Source organism: Bubalus kerabau, chromosome 4 (assembly GCF_029407905.1).
Source record: "Bubalus kerabau isolate K-KA32 ecotype Philippines breed swamp buffalo chromosome 4, PCC_UOA_SB_1v2, whole genome shotgun sequence".
NCBI classification, from domain to species: domain Eukaryota; kingdom Metazoa; phylum Chordata; class Mammalia; order Artiodactyla; family Bovidae; genus Bubalus; species Bubalus kerabau.
In genome coordinates, this window is record NC_073627.1 from 124,025,187 (window position 1) to 124,041,276 (window position 16,090).

The 16,090-nt window shown below is 40.7% G+C and overlaps 1 long non-coding RNA gene across 2 annotated transcripts in view; it reads right to left on the reverse strand.

The window, feature by feature from the left end:
* Window positions 1-6,753: 6,753 nt before the first annotated feature.
* LOC129651589 (uncharacterized) overlaps window positions 6,754-16,090 on the reverse strand; it is a 28,980-nt gene continuing 19,643 nt past the window's right edge. For both annotated transcript variants that reach the window (XR_008714223.1, XR_008714222.1), the window contains 2 exons: window positions 12,431-12,603; window positions 6,754-6,911 (listed from right to left, as the gene is read on the reverse strand). This is a non-coding gene — a long non-coding RNA (uncharacterized LOC129651589). The remainder of the gene's footprint in view (window positions 6,912-12,430; window positions 12,604-16,090) is intronic.

A 16,090-nucleotide genomic window follows, 5' to 3' on the forward strand; every position in this document is an offset into this window, starting at 1 on the left:
TTCTATCCTTGCTACACAGCCAAGGCAAGAGAATCAGCAGCAGCCAGAAAGGTCTTGAAGATGAATTTCTTGTTTATGACTAAATTCAGGATGTTTTTCCTAGGACACTGCTGTGTCCACAGTAAAAACCAAAGTTATTGCCCTCCAGAAAATATGATCTGAAAAAAATGGCAGAGTTTTTATGTGGTCACAGTTGACTATCTGCCCAGGCCACTCTTCCCCTGGTGGTCTCTTGGGATTTAGGGAAAATGTTGGCATCTTAGAAAATATTTTATTCGGTTGGTTCAAATTTGTAGAGGGAGTCAGCCACACAGATCCTCCTCAAGCAGGTGAATTCAACCAACTCTGAAGGAAACTCAGCTCCCTCCCTTCACATAAGACATTTTAGATCAGTGCCCCCCCACAACCTTCTACGGCAGCAGCAATTGCATGCTCTCATCCTCCTCTTCCACCAGGCCCTGTGACAGCATTCTTCCTCAAATGCACACAGTCAGTTCACTGACCTAATTTAAACAGTGGCTATAAACTCCCCATAGTGGAGGATCTGCCCCATCTCCCTGTAATGCAGGTCCAGGAGCCCACTTGTCTCATATGCAGTCATTCTGTAACCTTATACATGGATTCCCTGGTAGCTCAGCTAGTAAAGAATCCACCTGCAATGCAGGAGACCCTGGTTCAATTCCTGGGTCAGGAAGATCCCCTGGAGAAGGGATAAGCTAGCCACTCCAGTATCCTTGGGCTTCTCTGGTGACTCAGATGGTAGAGAATCCACCTGCCATGCAGGAGACCCGGGTTCAATTCCTGGCTTGGGAAGATCCTCTGGAGGTGGGCATGGCAACCCACTCCAGTATTCTGGCATGGAGAAGTCCATGGACAGAGGAGCCTGGCAGGCTACAGTTCATTGGGTCACAAAGAGTCAGACACACCTGAGCGACTAAGCATACAACCTTATACATAATCTTGTCCTGCTCTCAGATGACAGTCTTCCTTCCTAATCATAAATTCACTGTTTTGAATAAACTAAAGGCCTAATTCTAACAGTTTTTCTAGAGTTTCATCTAACTTACAACTCCCCAAACAGCTTCAATTTATAAGCACAAGTTCAGGAGAAAAAAACTGCACAAAAGTTGAGACACATTGATGATTGTATCCATCAGCAACTGTCACAATAATGCTAAGTCACAAACCAAAGAGAACTTAGTGACTACACCATAAGGCTCTTCTCTAGACCGAAGGCAGGTGGGACAACTCCATGAGCACTCATCCTGGGTCCCTGGCTGAGGAGGCAGCAGCCATTATCATGGGAAGAGGTCAGAGCCCCCAGAGGTTCATGTGGATGCACAAGGCATCTAAAGGCCCAGGACTGGAACTCACACACTGTCATTTCCTACTATATTTCATTAGCCAAAGCAAATCACAACGCCAAGTCCACATTGGTAGTGTGGGAAGTATATTTCTCCAGTGGAGGCAGTGGTGAGCAAGAGAAGGAATATTTGCTCAACAGTGGTCTACTCCACAGGGTTTCACCTATGGCTCAGCAGTAAAGAATCCACCTGTGACACAGGAGACACTGGGTTCGATCTCCTGGAGGAGGAAATGGCAATCCACTCCAGTATTCTTGCCAAGAAAATCCCATAGACAGAGGAGCCTGGTGGGCTACAGTCCATGGGAAAGAGTTGGACACTACTGCACATACACCCAAGCATGGTCTACTTCACAACACCTGTGCACATGCCAACCCTTTCTTTATTCCTTGTATGTTCAGTGTTTCCCTGCATCTCAATATTAATGTCTTCCTTGCCCAGAGTTACAAGTTAAATAACACAATACTTCTACAAATCAGAAAATTGTCCATCACAACAAAACCTGTATGAGGTCTAACCACTGTCGCCTACTTAGCACTAGGTAAGAGACCTGGACTAAGACGTTCTGCTAGTGTGTGTAGCAATCACTAGAAATAAAGGCATGTATAAATGCTGTGCAGTTTAAACACACATACACACACTCACAAACCACAGACATTTTTGTAAACTCACCAGTGCCACGGGGAACCTCTAGCTTTTGGTCTGGCCTTTCATGTGGAGTTTCACTTGAGTATTTACTTTGGAATTTGATAAACACAGCTATTCACAGAGCCATCACCACATGGTACATTTGCTACCACAGAAACACAGAACTTCTTCTGTAGGAACATCCCCTATTCATCCTGCAAGCTGAATCCCTGCCGTTTCCTAAAGATCCCACAAAATGACTGTATATATCGCACGGTAATTTGGAACAGGGGGTAATCATTCATTCTGTACAGCTCTTCTTTGGCCTCCTTCCTCTGGCAAAATTACCATCATTGTGTTTTACTTTAAAACTTAAAAAAAAGAGAGAGAGAGGGAAAATATGGTCTCACTCGAACAACTGAGAAGTTGGAGTGGCAGGAATGAAGATCTGGCTAGGGTGGGAACTTTGTCTGCTTTTGCTACCAAATTACATCTTAGGGTGTAGAAGAAAGAACAATGAACAGGCGACCCGGAATTAACCTCAGAACTTGCCTGTCATTTAATTTTTTCTTGTAATGATGAAGGAGAACAACCATGTCTGTCCCTTTCCTAAGTGCTCAGAATTTAAGCTGAGAGAGATTCAGCAGGAGACCGGATAGAAAGTGCAACACCAGTCTTAAAGCCCTAGAAGAGACCACGCAGAGAAGAAAGTGGTCAAAACTCGGTGGTTTAAAATGACGACCATCTGACCACAGTCACAGTTTTGTGGGTCTAGGATGAGAGCAGGGCACAGTGTAAACAGACTGTCTCTGCTCCACAATGTCTCTGACCTCAGATACGACAGCACAGAGGGCTGGGAATGACTAGGATGACCCCACTCTGGACACAGGTGGGGTCCCGGATTCTGGCTTTGGCTAGTCTTTTTTATTCTTCTCCAAATAATATCTAATGGGGCTGGAATGTCCAAGATAACTTCTGGGCGAAGATGACCAGAAGATTGGTGCTGGCCAAGTATGCCTGTCTGTCTCTCGCCCTGTCTCTCCTCCACTGCCCCTTCCTCCTCTTTCTCTTCTTCTCACTCTCCCTCTCTTCCTCTTTCATTCCCTCTGCCCCTCTCTCCTTCCCATTGCCCCTCCCCCAGCTAGGTAGCCTCTCCATATGGTTGATTTGAGCTTACTCAAAGCATGACAGTCTCAGAGTACTTGAACTTCTTACGTGACATCTAGAACAGAAGCAAAAACTACCAGATCTCTTAAAGATTAGACCCAGAGAAGGGAATGTCACTTATACCACACATAATTGGTCAAACCAACCAGTCTCAAGGGCAATTCAGATTCAAGGGAAGAGAGAACAATATCCAACCTCTCGATAGAAGGGTAGCAAAGAATTGTAGACATTTTTAACCTATCCCAGACTCAATTTTCTCATTTGTGAAACAAAGGCAACAATCATAGGAAGAAGTTTTGTAAAATGAATATATGACTGCTTTGAATGTTTGTGAAATAGTCAACTTTTAGGTAGCATTTCAAATGGTAGCCTTTACTACCAAGAGAGTTTATTTGAACAAGGAACATCTAAAACTCCCAAGATCAGATGTTGGTCTTACTGATGTGAAGGAAAGGGAGAATAAAACTTTTCAGAGATGTAAACGTATAGCTAAGATAAATTATAATTCATAATAAATATACCCATTCTATTGTTTCCTTCTGATTTGCTCTTGTTGTTACTAGCCTTCTATTGTTTTCATGATTCAGATGAATCTAATAGCAATTTCTTATGGTAGAACAGAAAACCATTATGGTGGAACTGTATTATAATCTGAGGGGGGTGAGGTGGGTAAGGAATATCCTGGTGGTGAGAGCAGATGCTTAGAACGAAGTCTTGTTGTTGGAACCTGATTGTGTATGCAAGCCTTCTTCTACAGTCATACAATGGATGAAGAGAAGAACTGACCTCCTATGGAGATAGAGTCTCCCCTGGGTTGTGGAGAAGGCACTGTAGAGCAGAGAACGGGAGTCAGAGAAGAGAACTCAAGTTGAAATTCCAGCTCTGATACTCACCACAGAAGACAAGTTCCTTACCTCTCTGTACCTCCATATCTTCAACACAGAGGTATGTAGTATGAGGTATGGCACACCCAAAGCGCATCAAAGTCCCTTCTTTCAGGAACTAGTCATGTCAGTGGACACAACCACTGAGTGTCCCAGATTTTGTTATGTGTTCGCTACTTTAAACTTCCTGTCCCCCTAAGTACTTTCATATGGACAGCACAGATGGCTTTTGTTTTGGAGAGTTAACTCACTTAATTCTCAGGTGGTACAGGTGCTCAGTGGTAAAGAATCTGCCTGCAAATGTAGGCGATGTAGGAGATGTGGTTTGATCCCTGGGTCAGGAAGATCACTTGGAGAAGAAACTGGCAACCCACTCCAGTATCCTGGGCAATCCCATAGACAGAGGAACCTGGCAGGCTACAGCCCATGGGGTCACAAAATAGTCGGACACGACTTACCAACTTAACACACATCCTGGAGGTAACTTGAGAAATTGAATCTCCAGAGGTGAAGGCATATCCAAGTAGACTCATTTGACTCGCTAGCTCAGTAGCTCCCAAGCTTTTGCTAAATTCACAAGCAACACCACACAGGTTAACATTGATTTTATCTTTACCTACATCATTTTTCTGCCTCAGACCATAAGTTCCTTGAAGCAGGGTCCATGGACTCTATTTTGTACACGTTTCACATTTTTTTCCAGCAGGAGGACGCAAGGCAGCCTGGTGTACTAGAAAAAGTGCAAGCCTTGGACTCAAATGGCCCCTTCATTTTACCATAGATTAGCTGGTGGCACTGAACTAATCTCTTAAATCTCTCTAAACCAGTGGTTCCAAAACATGGCTGCACATTTGAATCATTTTTATTAGTGTGTTGTTTTTTTCCCCAAATACTAATGCCCAGCTTCTACCCCCAGGCATTCTGATGTACTGGTATGGGTTGCTGCCTAGGCACCAAGATTTCTGAAACTCGCCAGGGAATTCTATAATTGGGTTTGGAAATCATTCCTCTAAACTATTAATACAAATTCCCTCTTCTATAAAACAGTGGTGAAAATTGTCCCAATTATAAACAGCTAATGAAACATTTTAACAAGATCATAGACAGTAAAGGGTTGGCATATTATACATGATCTGAGAATAATATTCAGCCTTGTTAGCTGGTGGTGGCGGAAGTCATGAGCCATGGTACGATGAAGACTCATGAGGACTCTCCCAGCCTAGCTAGCTATGGAGCATATTTAGATCCCTTTAAATGTCAGTCCAATTTCTATTTCTATGCATCTGGAACTTTTTCTGACTTGTAGAAAAAGTCAGAGGCATCACTGCAGAGGCATCTTTTGTTTGGACTTACCTGCGAGTGACATGGACACTTGACTGTCTCACCTTGCATAGCAATGAGATGACATGTCCTATGAGTCTAATTACTAACTAGAGAAACTTTTGTGGGGTCATCAAATTTTACAAGGCTAACTTAAACATGTGAGGAGAAAATTTCGGTATCAAGTTACATCTGAGCCTTTGAAACTATTTTGGGTCAGCTACATAGCAGAAGTTTGGGCCTGGCAGAGAGCCGTAAAACTGGGCCAAAAATAAACCAAAGACCATTATAAAAATGTTCTAAGTGCCAAATGCGTGAGATGCTAAAATTGCAATATAATGGAGTAAAATTTTACAAAAAAGGCTTTCCAATGGTGGTACTGTGTTCTAACCCAGAGAAAGAGAGGTCAGGGGGAGAAGTCGAGGGAGTGAACCCAGTCCCTGAAAAGAAGCCTTCCAGAGAGCCATGAGTGCCCCCGTCCTGGCTATTTACAATTTATTACCCATCAGGCACCACAGGCATTGATTTTCTCCTCCCTATCAGAGAGCACAGGCTGAATAGCCAGGGTACGGGGAAGAGTTTTCATAAAAATTAATTGGGCCACTCAGCTTTTCACCATATTTAGCAAATGCTGCTCCATTTGCACTTCTCCTGGCCTGGACCTGCTCTTCCTTCTTCTCTCACATCTAGCGCATCCATAATGTACTCGGGCACATCCACACATTATTTATTTATAGTCTTATTTTCCTGAACTCTAGAAAAGGTGGTGATTTATCCTTGGTATAGGCCTGTGGTAGAGGTTTCAGGAAAGGTGGCAGCAAGCACTGGGATACTTCCTCCTGCTTCTCTGCCTGCCAGTCTCAGCCTGCTCTGCTCAGTCCATACCCCTCCCTCCTTTTCCCTAATTAGGAACTGCTACCAATTGTACATGGACAGATTTATGCATGGCTGGGGACCAGCTAGTCTCCCACTGATTGTCTAAAAGAAGAGTATGTTCTATGTCAAAAATCCTTTGCATGGAGTCCAACTGTTTTCTTGGAAATAGCTCCTTTGACCCAGGCCCATAATTTTTTTTAGGTTTGAATTTTATGGGCCTGATGCAAAGTCTGTCAACATTTTCTTTCTGAGACTTATTCAGGGTACAGCATATTTTTGAAATGTGCAAAAGTTTGGGGATATTTCTGTCATCTGCTGCCAAGAGAATGTATTGGAAAAGAAGAGGGTGGGAGAGGCAGAGCAGTATGCTTAATGACCACTTACTAAGGGATTTTTGAACACCAAGGCAGAAATGACATTCAGATCAGAGGTGTGTGCGTATGCCTCTGTGTGCATACTTATATATGCATGAGGATATAATATTCTGTTGTTTAAACATAATAATAATACTTTAATAATACCTCTGGTTTCCAGTTTTGTGTGTAAGGAGCTTGAAAGGCATGACACTGTCTGAACAATAAATACAAGCTGAACAGACTGAAAAATCAGCAACTCTTCTTGGATCTGGATCCGTAAGAGAGAGGAGGACACAGTCAAAGCACTGCCCAAAAAGCTGGAGAAACAGATATGTGAATACAGTGTCAGGATCTAGTCCATGCATCTTACATATAGTAGCTCACTTGATCTCTCAGATCTAATGAAGTGAGTTATTATCATCCCCAGTGTAGAGATGGGGAAACTGAGACACAGAGGTATTCAAGTATTTTGCCTACAGTAACACAACTAAGTGTATGAGTCAGGTTTCGAAGTAATGCAGTCTAGCTCCAGAGCCTATGTTTTAATTATTATACCTGACTATCTCTCTAAAGTCTAGGACAATGTCCAAGTTGATGCACATAACGTGGAAGATATATTTCTAGATACTTCAAACCACACCACTTGGTAGATACATCTTATTACCCTATATAATACTGACCTTGGAGTGCTTCATATTACATCTATAGATAATTCTCTGGCGTCAGTTTGGTACCTTTAATCACAGAATCCATTGTCAAGAAGAAGACATAAGTCTCTTAAATGTTATGTCAAACTGAGGTGTTATTTGCCTGTGGTTGAATGAGTCACACTAACTTTGAAACCAGGTAGTAGAGGCAGCAATAGTAGCAGAAATACAAATACTACTACTAATAATAATAACAATAGCAGCGAGAGTCAAATGGCACTCTGTTGATCAATTATTATTTACCAAGCATCATGCTTAGTTTTCATATTCATTATATTTTTTAATCCTCAATAAGCCCTCTAAAATAGGTATTAGTATCCTCACTTTACAGGTAGAGAAACTAAGAATTATAGAGAGGTTAAGTAAATTCTGTAAGGTCACAACAAGTAAGAGGATGAGATTTGCACCTAGGTCTTAGCCTTAAGCTGCACGATCCTTTATTGCCAATTTAATCTTCTGATAAGTTTGTTCACCTGTAAAATGAAGGAAGTTGAATTCCAAGATGGCTTCTAGCTCCATAGTGAAAGGACTGGATGCCTTTGAAGACATATAAATTGAGTGTCAGGAGGAAAGTAAGTAGAGGCGGGATGATTTCATTAGATAAAGATTAAAGACGCTCAGGACTTCCCTGGTGGCCCACTGATTAAGAATCCACCTTGCAATGCTGGGGACACAGTTTCCATTCCTGGTCAGGGAACTAAAATCCCACAAGCCACAGATCAACTAAGGCTGCACGGTCACTACTGAGCCTGAGCACAACTGGAGAGTCCGTGCATCGCAACAAGAGAGTCCTGCATGACACAATGACGATCCCACATGCCACAGCTAAGACCCAATGCAGCCAAATAAATAAATTTAAAAGAAAAGATTAAAGCTATTCTTCATGGAAAGGATATAAAGCATTTCTGTCCAAGAAAACCTCATCTCTGGACACAGGAACCAAAATGTCATGGTGACCAATGGCCAGAATAGACAGACTCTAAATCAGAGAGTAGATTCTCAGATAGTTGGATGTGGAGGAAAGAGCATGATGTTGGAAGTTAATGTTTACCAAACACTGGGACTCTGTACCCATATTTAAACACAGTTTCTTCTTTATATAAATGTATTTTAATGAAATGGATGAGTCAAATTAGAGAAAAATATTATATAAAAAAGTTTTAAATAATATGCGGATATGTCAGAAACAATAAAACTATTACCTACAACTGAATTTAGGAACACAGATAGTCTAGAACTCACTCTGATATTAACTAGATGTGAAACAACAAAGCTCTCCAATCTTTAGTTTTCCCATTTAAAAATAGGAGAGTTAAATTAATTTCCAAATATCTCTTAAAACTCGAGTAAAGCTTCACTTTTAAAAACTGTTCATAAATAAATTTTAAAATGTATCCACATTAGATTTCCTTACACCTTTCACTGAGTCAAGTATGCTAGCCCATCCCATAATTAGCCAATAGGCCATTTTTCAGTTAAAAGCTGTTTGACCTATTTATTGAGTATCTCTAATCTTGAATAGTCATCTGTCTGTTCAAAGTAGTTTAGGAAAATGATTCTGAATCCCTTCTCAATCTAATTTTACACTCACATAACAAATTTCAAGTCAATGATACAAAGATTCCCGGTTTTTAAATGGCAAGATTAACTGACAGATCAGGGAAGCCCAAATGTATAGTTATGTATAAATTATGACATATGCAATGAATAAATAGTAAGCAATCATAAAATTAAAAAAAAAATTAAGGTATCTCCACCTTCCATTCCTCCTTGAAATTACCTAAAATCAAGACATTTGAGAGGTCTTGAGAGAACTCAACTGGAATGAAGTCTGTAATTGAGAACCAAACTGTATGAAAAAGAGCTTCCAAATTTAGCGAATAGTAGGCCAGAGCACAGAACAATGCTAGGGAACAATTGCACCTGGAGGTCACAGAATCCAAACCAGGTGGTGCCCTCTAAGGGAGAAGCAACAGAACAAGATGTGCAGTGATGATGGGACCTTCCCTGGACCCTTTTTAGCAGCCAAGAATAACAAGAAAGACTGGGATAAAAAGGGAACACATGGACTTGCCATCATTCCTTGAAGCTATTAACATAGGAGAGACAAGAGGTTCTAAAGTTTGAGTAGATGTTAAACTCTGGTCAGCCTCAGAGATGAAAGTATCAACTAGTTGACACTCAAAACCCTAAATCATAAGTTTTACTGTGCACCAGTGAGGCTTCCTGCTACCCCAGAACACTGCTAACACGAAACACCTCCAAATATCTGGCTCATCATTCAAAAATGAGTGATAATAAAAAGGAATTTGCAAAAGATCTAGTCAAAAATATTGTAGTAAAATATCCACTATGGACAGCAGTATAGAGGTTCCTTAAAAAACTAAAAATAAAGCTACCAGATAACGCTGCAATCCCACTCCTAGACATATATCCAGAGAAGAACATGGTCCAAGAGGATACACACATCACAGTGTTCACTGCAGCACTGTTTACAATAGCTAAGACATGGAGACAACCTAAACATCCATCAGCAGCTGCTGCTGCTGCTGCTAAGTCGCTTCAGTCGTGTCCAACTCTGTGCGACCCCATAGACGGAAGCCCATGAGGCTCCCCCGTCCCTGGGATTCTCCAGGCAAGAATACTGGAGTGGGTTGCCATTTCCTTCTCCAATGCAGGAAAGTGAAAAGTGAAAATGAAGTCGCTCAGTCGTGTCCAACTCTTGGTGACCCCATGGACTGCAGCCTACCAGGCTCCTCCGTCCATGGGATTTTCCAGGCAAGAGTACTGGAGTGGGGTGCCATTGCCTTCTCTGATCCATCAGCAGAGGAATGGATAAAGAACATGTGGTACATATATGCAGTGGAATATTACTCAGCCATGAAAAATACTCCACCATGAAATAACGCCGTTTGCAGCAACATAGATGGACCTAGAGATTACCATACTGAATGAAGTTAGAGAAAGAGAAATATCATATGGTATCCCTTATATTCAGAATCTAAAAAGAAATAATATAAATGAATGGATTTACAAAACAGAAACTGACTCACAAACTTATTGAATGAACTTATGATTACCTGGGGGGAGGGTTGAGGTAAGGGATAGTTAGGGAGTTTGAGATCAGTGTATATATATATACACTATATATAGCAGTATATATTGTTATCAGATACAGCAATATACACTGCTAAATTTAAACTGGATAACCAACATGGACCTACTGTATGGCACAGGAAACTCTGCTCAATATTATGTGGCAGCCTTGATGGGAGGGGAATTTGGGGGAGAATGGATACATGTACAGGTGTGGCTGAGTCACTTTTCTGTACACCTGAAACTAACACAACATTGTTAATTGGCAATACTCCAATATAAAATTAAAAGTTTTTTAAAAACACAAAAGGAGAGAAACAAAAAATCACATCATAAAAAATATTACAAAGAAGCAGACAGAAATATCAAATACATATCTAGGCTCTCAGAGAATTAAATAGAAAAAAATGTCATTTTAGAACAAGAGCACAAAGAAAAGATACAAATATTCAAAAGGGAAAAAAATGATCAGACACCAGAAGGAAAATACATATGAAATATCCGGGACTCAGGAAAGAAGTCAAAGAGGAAAAAAAAAACATCAGAGAAATCAAGACTGTTATGGAAATATCAAAAAGTACAACTCACATTGCAGAAAAAATAGAATTGAAAAAGGAGAACAAAATAAAATGAATATACCAAAGATTTTTATAGGACTAGAGAGGAAAGGCAATGGCACCCCACTCCAGTACTCTTGCCTGGAAAATCCCATGGACGGAGGAGCCTGGTAGGCTGCAGTCCATGGGGTCGCTAAGAGTCGGACACAACTGAGTGACTTCACTTTCACTTTTCACTTACATGCACTGGAGAAGGAAATGGCAGCCCACTCCAGTATTCTTGCCTGGAGAATCCCAGGGACGGGGGAGCCTCGTGGGCTTCCGTCTATGGGGTTGCACAGAGTTGGACACGACTGAAGCGACTTAGCAGCTTAACAGAGAGGAAACAGAAAATATAAAACCAAGGAGATCCTAAATTTAAATTTTTTTGTTCTTGAAACAAAGAGTATCAATTGAAGAGAAAAAAAATCAAGGATATAATTTAAGATAATTATCTTAAATCAAATTAGAGTTAGAACTACAGATTGAGAGGTTATACCATATACCAAGAAATAATGAATCAGAGAGATAAATATCAAGACATACTTCAGTAATGTAATTAAAGTTAAAGAAATAGTTATTTGGGTAGTGATCCAAAAATAGCAATCATGAAACTGCCAATATTCTGTCATTTTAGCCTGTAAAAATTGAAACAATTTCTTCTGGTTTTATTTAATAACAAAAGCTTGGAGATAAAGGCTGAAATGGAGAATGGAGTGCAAATATATTGCTAGAAATTAAAATATATCATCTAATTCTGATTAATCTAGTAATAGAAATATGCCTACGGAAAGGTTCAAAGTAAACACTAAGAAAACAGAAAAAGATATCACAATCAGCTAAAATCAGGGTAATCAGGAAGAAGATAAGGTCAATAAAAATTGCAGGAATACTTATTTCTTTGTTCATAAAAGTGAAAATTAATTATATCACTTTAGACTATAACTATAAGGATAATCATGACAAATTGAAAATAACATAAAACATCAAATTATCATATGAATTGAATATATAACCAGCAAAGACCAAACAGAACAGAAAATAAATGAGAAACAAAACAAAGAAAACTTTAAAGTTTTCTACCATATAATATGGGCTTCCCTGGTGGCTCAGATAGTAAAGAAGCTACCTGCAATGCATAAGACTCTGGTTGGATCCCTGGGTCAGGGAGATCCCCTGGAGAAGGGAATGACTCACTCCAGTATTCTTGCCTGGAGAATTCCAGGGACAGAGGAGCCTGGTGGGCCACAGTCCTTGGGGTCGCAAAGAGTCGGACACGACTGAAGTGACTTTGCACACACACAGCACAAAGCTATACCAGCAATAAGTCCAAAAATGTCATTAATAAGTGTACATGTTATAATCTTATATACTCAAAATACACTCAGATACTCAAAGCAAGGCAAAATCCAGCCATAAGTGGGATATAAGACCTACCTCTGAAACAGTCATTCCAGGCACTCCTGCCAACAGGGCCCACAAGCTGTGGTCGTGGTGTCAGCCTGCACATGTGGGCCTCTGCCATACCCTGCAGGCTGTGGGGCTGAGGACTGGCGACATCTGGATGCTGAGCACCAGCCTGCTCTGCTCTCCATGGGTAAATCACACACCTGAATGATATCAACAAAAAAAGGTGTTAAATCATAGAAATCAGCAATTTGGCACAGGAAGCTTTGGGAAATGTCATTTAACGTAGGCTGCCTGAATTTGGGACAAAATTGAACAAGAGGAGTTCAGTGCTTTGCAAAGTGTGAAAGCTGCTGGTGAACTTTATTCTCCTCTATCAGATGTAACTGAAATCAATGAAGCTCTAGCAGAAAACTCAGGATTTGTCAACAGATATTGCCAGGAAAACGGCTGACTGATCAAGATGGCACTCAGTAACCCTTCAGAACTAATAAGTGAAGAAGCATGTGAGAAATGCACAAAATCTATTTAGGACTGTTTATTTACACAAAGGAAATAAACTAATTTGAAAGAACTTAATCTAGCATACTTAAATTAGTGGGGGAAAGAGGTCTCTTTAAAAGCAACTTTTGTGAAAAGAAACTACTTGCAACAAAATGGTACCAGAAAAAAAAAAAAAAATACTCCTTAAATTCCTAATGACTTCAGATAAACAGTATGAGTCTTTTTCACAGTACTTTATGATTTTTAGGCTAGGCTCCCATTGTAATACTCAGAATTCCTGAAATTAGTTGTGGTAAAAACCAGTTATAAAAATTATTCAATTCAAGGATAACACTGTTATCTTAAGCCTTATATAATATTGTAACGTGCTTATATACATTCCTGGATTAGAGTCAAAATACTCCATGATCTTCCCATTGGAAATAACTGGCAGTGGAGGAAAGTTTTTGCTAGTTACACGCTGTTAGATAGAGAACAATACTATCAGAATTTTGCCAGGAGCTTCCCTGGTGGCTCAGTGGTAAAGAATGGCTGCCAGTGCAGGAGACATGGGTTCTATCCCCCATCCGGGAAGATCCTGAATGCCTCAGAGCAAGTAAAACCCTGCACCACAACTACTGAGCTGTGCTCTAGAGTCCGGGAACCCTAATTACTGAGCCCGTGTGCAGCAACTACTAAAGACTGCAGACCTTAGAGCCTGTGCTCTGCAACAACAGAAGCCACTGCAATGAGAAGCCCACTCACTGTAACTAGAGCGTAACCTCCCTTCTCTGCAACTAGAGAAATGCCCATGCAGCAAGCAACACCCAACACAGTGAAAAATAAATAAATAAATAAATTATTTTTTAAAAAATTTGCTCTACACTGTGTTTGCTGGTGCTATTTTTATACAGTGAAGCAAGAGTCATGAAAGAAAATAAGAAATAGTTTAATAGTAAAATATTAAACCTCTTAATTTAAAAAATAGAGCAATTTCAAAGTGATAAAAGAAAACCTGGAAAATGAAAAAGAATGGTGGCGGAGAGAAAGAAGGAAAAGAAAGAGAAAAAATAGAGAGGGAGGAAGGGGAGGAAGAAGAACAAAAGGTTGCGATCCCAATATTTTTAATGTATTCATAGTGTTAAAAAGTTTCTTGCTGCAAAGGTTACACTCCATAAAGATTTAGCAGGCAGAGTATCTATGCGTAGTAATACAGCATCAAGAAAACTCATAAAGACAACACTGAAGCAAGAGGGAGCCATAAGTTTTTGGACCTCTCACAATCTCCACATAAAAACAGAGGAAGTAGATGATAAACTCAAATATTCACAGGCAACAATTACAACGAACCACAAATGCCAAAATATAAATGGGTAGGGAAAAACCACCAGCAGCCATGAAATCTGCCAAAACAGAAAAGTGTCTAAAGACCCAAGAACTCAAGAATCCCCAAAGAACCAACAGGTATTCACTGAAAAGCAAGCTGTTCCTGTCTCCAATCCCAAAGAAGGGCAATGCCAAAGAATGTTCACACTACTGTACAATTGTGCTCATTTCACATGCTAGCAAGGTCATGTTCAAAATCTTTCAAGTTAGGCTTCAGCAGTATGTGAACCCAGAACTTCCAGATATCAAGCTGGATTTAGAAAAGGCAGAGGAAACAGAGATCAAATTGCCAACATTCGTTGGCTCATAGAGAGAGCAAGGGAATTACAGAAAAACATCTACTTCTGCTTCATTGACTATGCTAAAGCCTTTTACTGTGTGTACCACAACAAACTGTGGAAAATTCTTAGAGGTGGGAATACCAGACCACCTTATCTGTCTCCTGAGAAACCTGTATGCAGGTCAAAAAGCAACAGACATGGAACAACAGACTGGTTCAAAATAGACAAAGGAGTTTGTCGAGGTTGTATATTGTCACCTGCTTATTTAACATATGTAGAATACATCATGTGAAATGCCAGGCTGGATGAATCACAAGCTGAAATCAAGATTGCTGGGAGAAATATCAACAACCTCAGATATGCAGATGATGCCACTCTAATGGCAGAAAGTGAAGAGGAACTAAAGAGCCTCTTGATAAGGGTGAAAGAGGAGAGTGAAAAAGCTGACTTAAAACTCAACATTCAAAAAACTAGGATCATGGCATCTGGTCCCATCACTCCATGGCAATTAGAAGGTGGAAAAGTAGAAAGAGTGACAGATTTTATTTTCTTGGGCTCCAAAATCACTGCAGATGCCATGAAATTAAAAGACACTTGCTCCTTGGAAGAAAAGCTATGACAAACCTAGACTGCATTTTAAAAAGCAGAGACATCACTTTGCCAACAAAGGTCCATACAGCCAAAGCTATGGTTTTTCCAGTAGTCATGTACAGATGTGGGAATCGGACCTTAAAGAAAGTTGAAAGTGCTGAAGAATTGATGCTTTCAAACTGTGGTGCTGGAGAAGACTCTTGAGAATCCCTTGGACTGCAAGGAGATCAATCCCTTGGACTGCAAGTCAATCCTAAAAGAAATCAATTCTGAATACTCATTGGAAGGACTGAAGCTGATGCTCCAATCCTTTGGCCACCTGATGTGAAGAGCTGACTCATTGGAAAAGATGCTGATGCTGGGAAAGATTAAAGGCAGAAGGAGAAGGGGGCAGCAGAGGATGAGATGGTTGGATAGCATCACCAACTCAATGGACATGAATCTGAGCCAAGTCCAGGAGACAGTGATGTGCAGAGAAGCCTTGCGTGCAGCAGTCCACGGGGATGCAGTCCGACATGACTTAGTGGCTGAACAACAGCCACCACCAATCTGGGAGGAGCAGTTAAACCTGGGAGGAGTTCTTCCCAAGCGCATGATGGGGGAGCACAAGGGCCACGCACGTCAGGCCTCAAGGTGCTAGCAAGTAGGGCTTAATCCCCACCTACCCTCCCCCTTCAGAGGGGGCTAGACTGTGACTTACCTCCAGAAGACAGAATAGCAAAAGGGCAAAAGTGCAGTAATGAGACCTGGTAGACACTACCTTAACTAATGAAGGCTCACATTCCCAGTAGTGTCTTGGAACTATCAGGGATGCCCTGATGCGTATGCTCATGCTGCAGTACTTGGAGTCACAGAGAGTCGGAGATGACTGAGCGACTGAACTGACCTGAACTGAACTGATAAAATGCAATGAAAAGGGCATTTCATCACTGTGCTGTTTTTTTCAAAA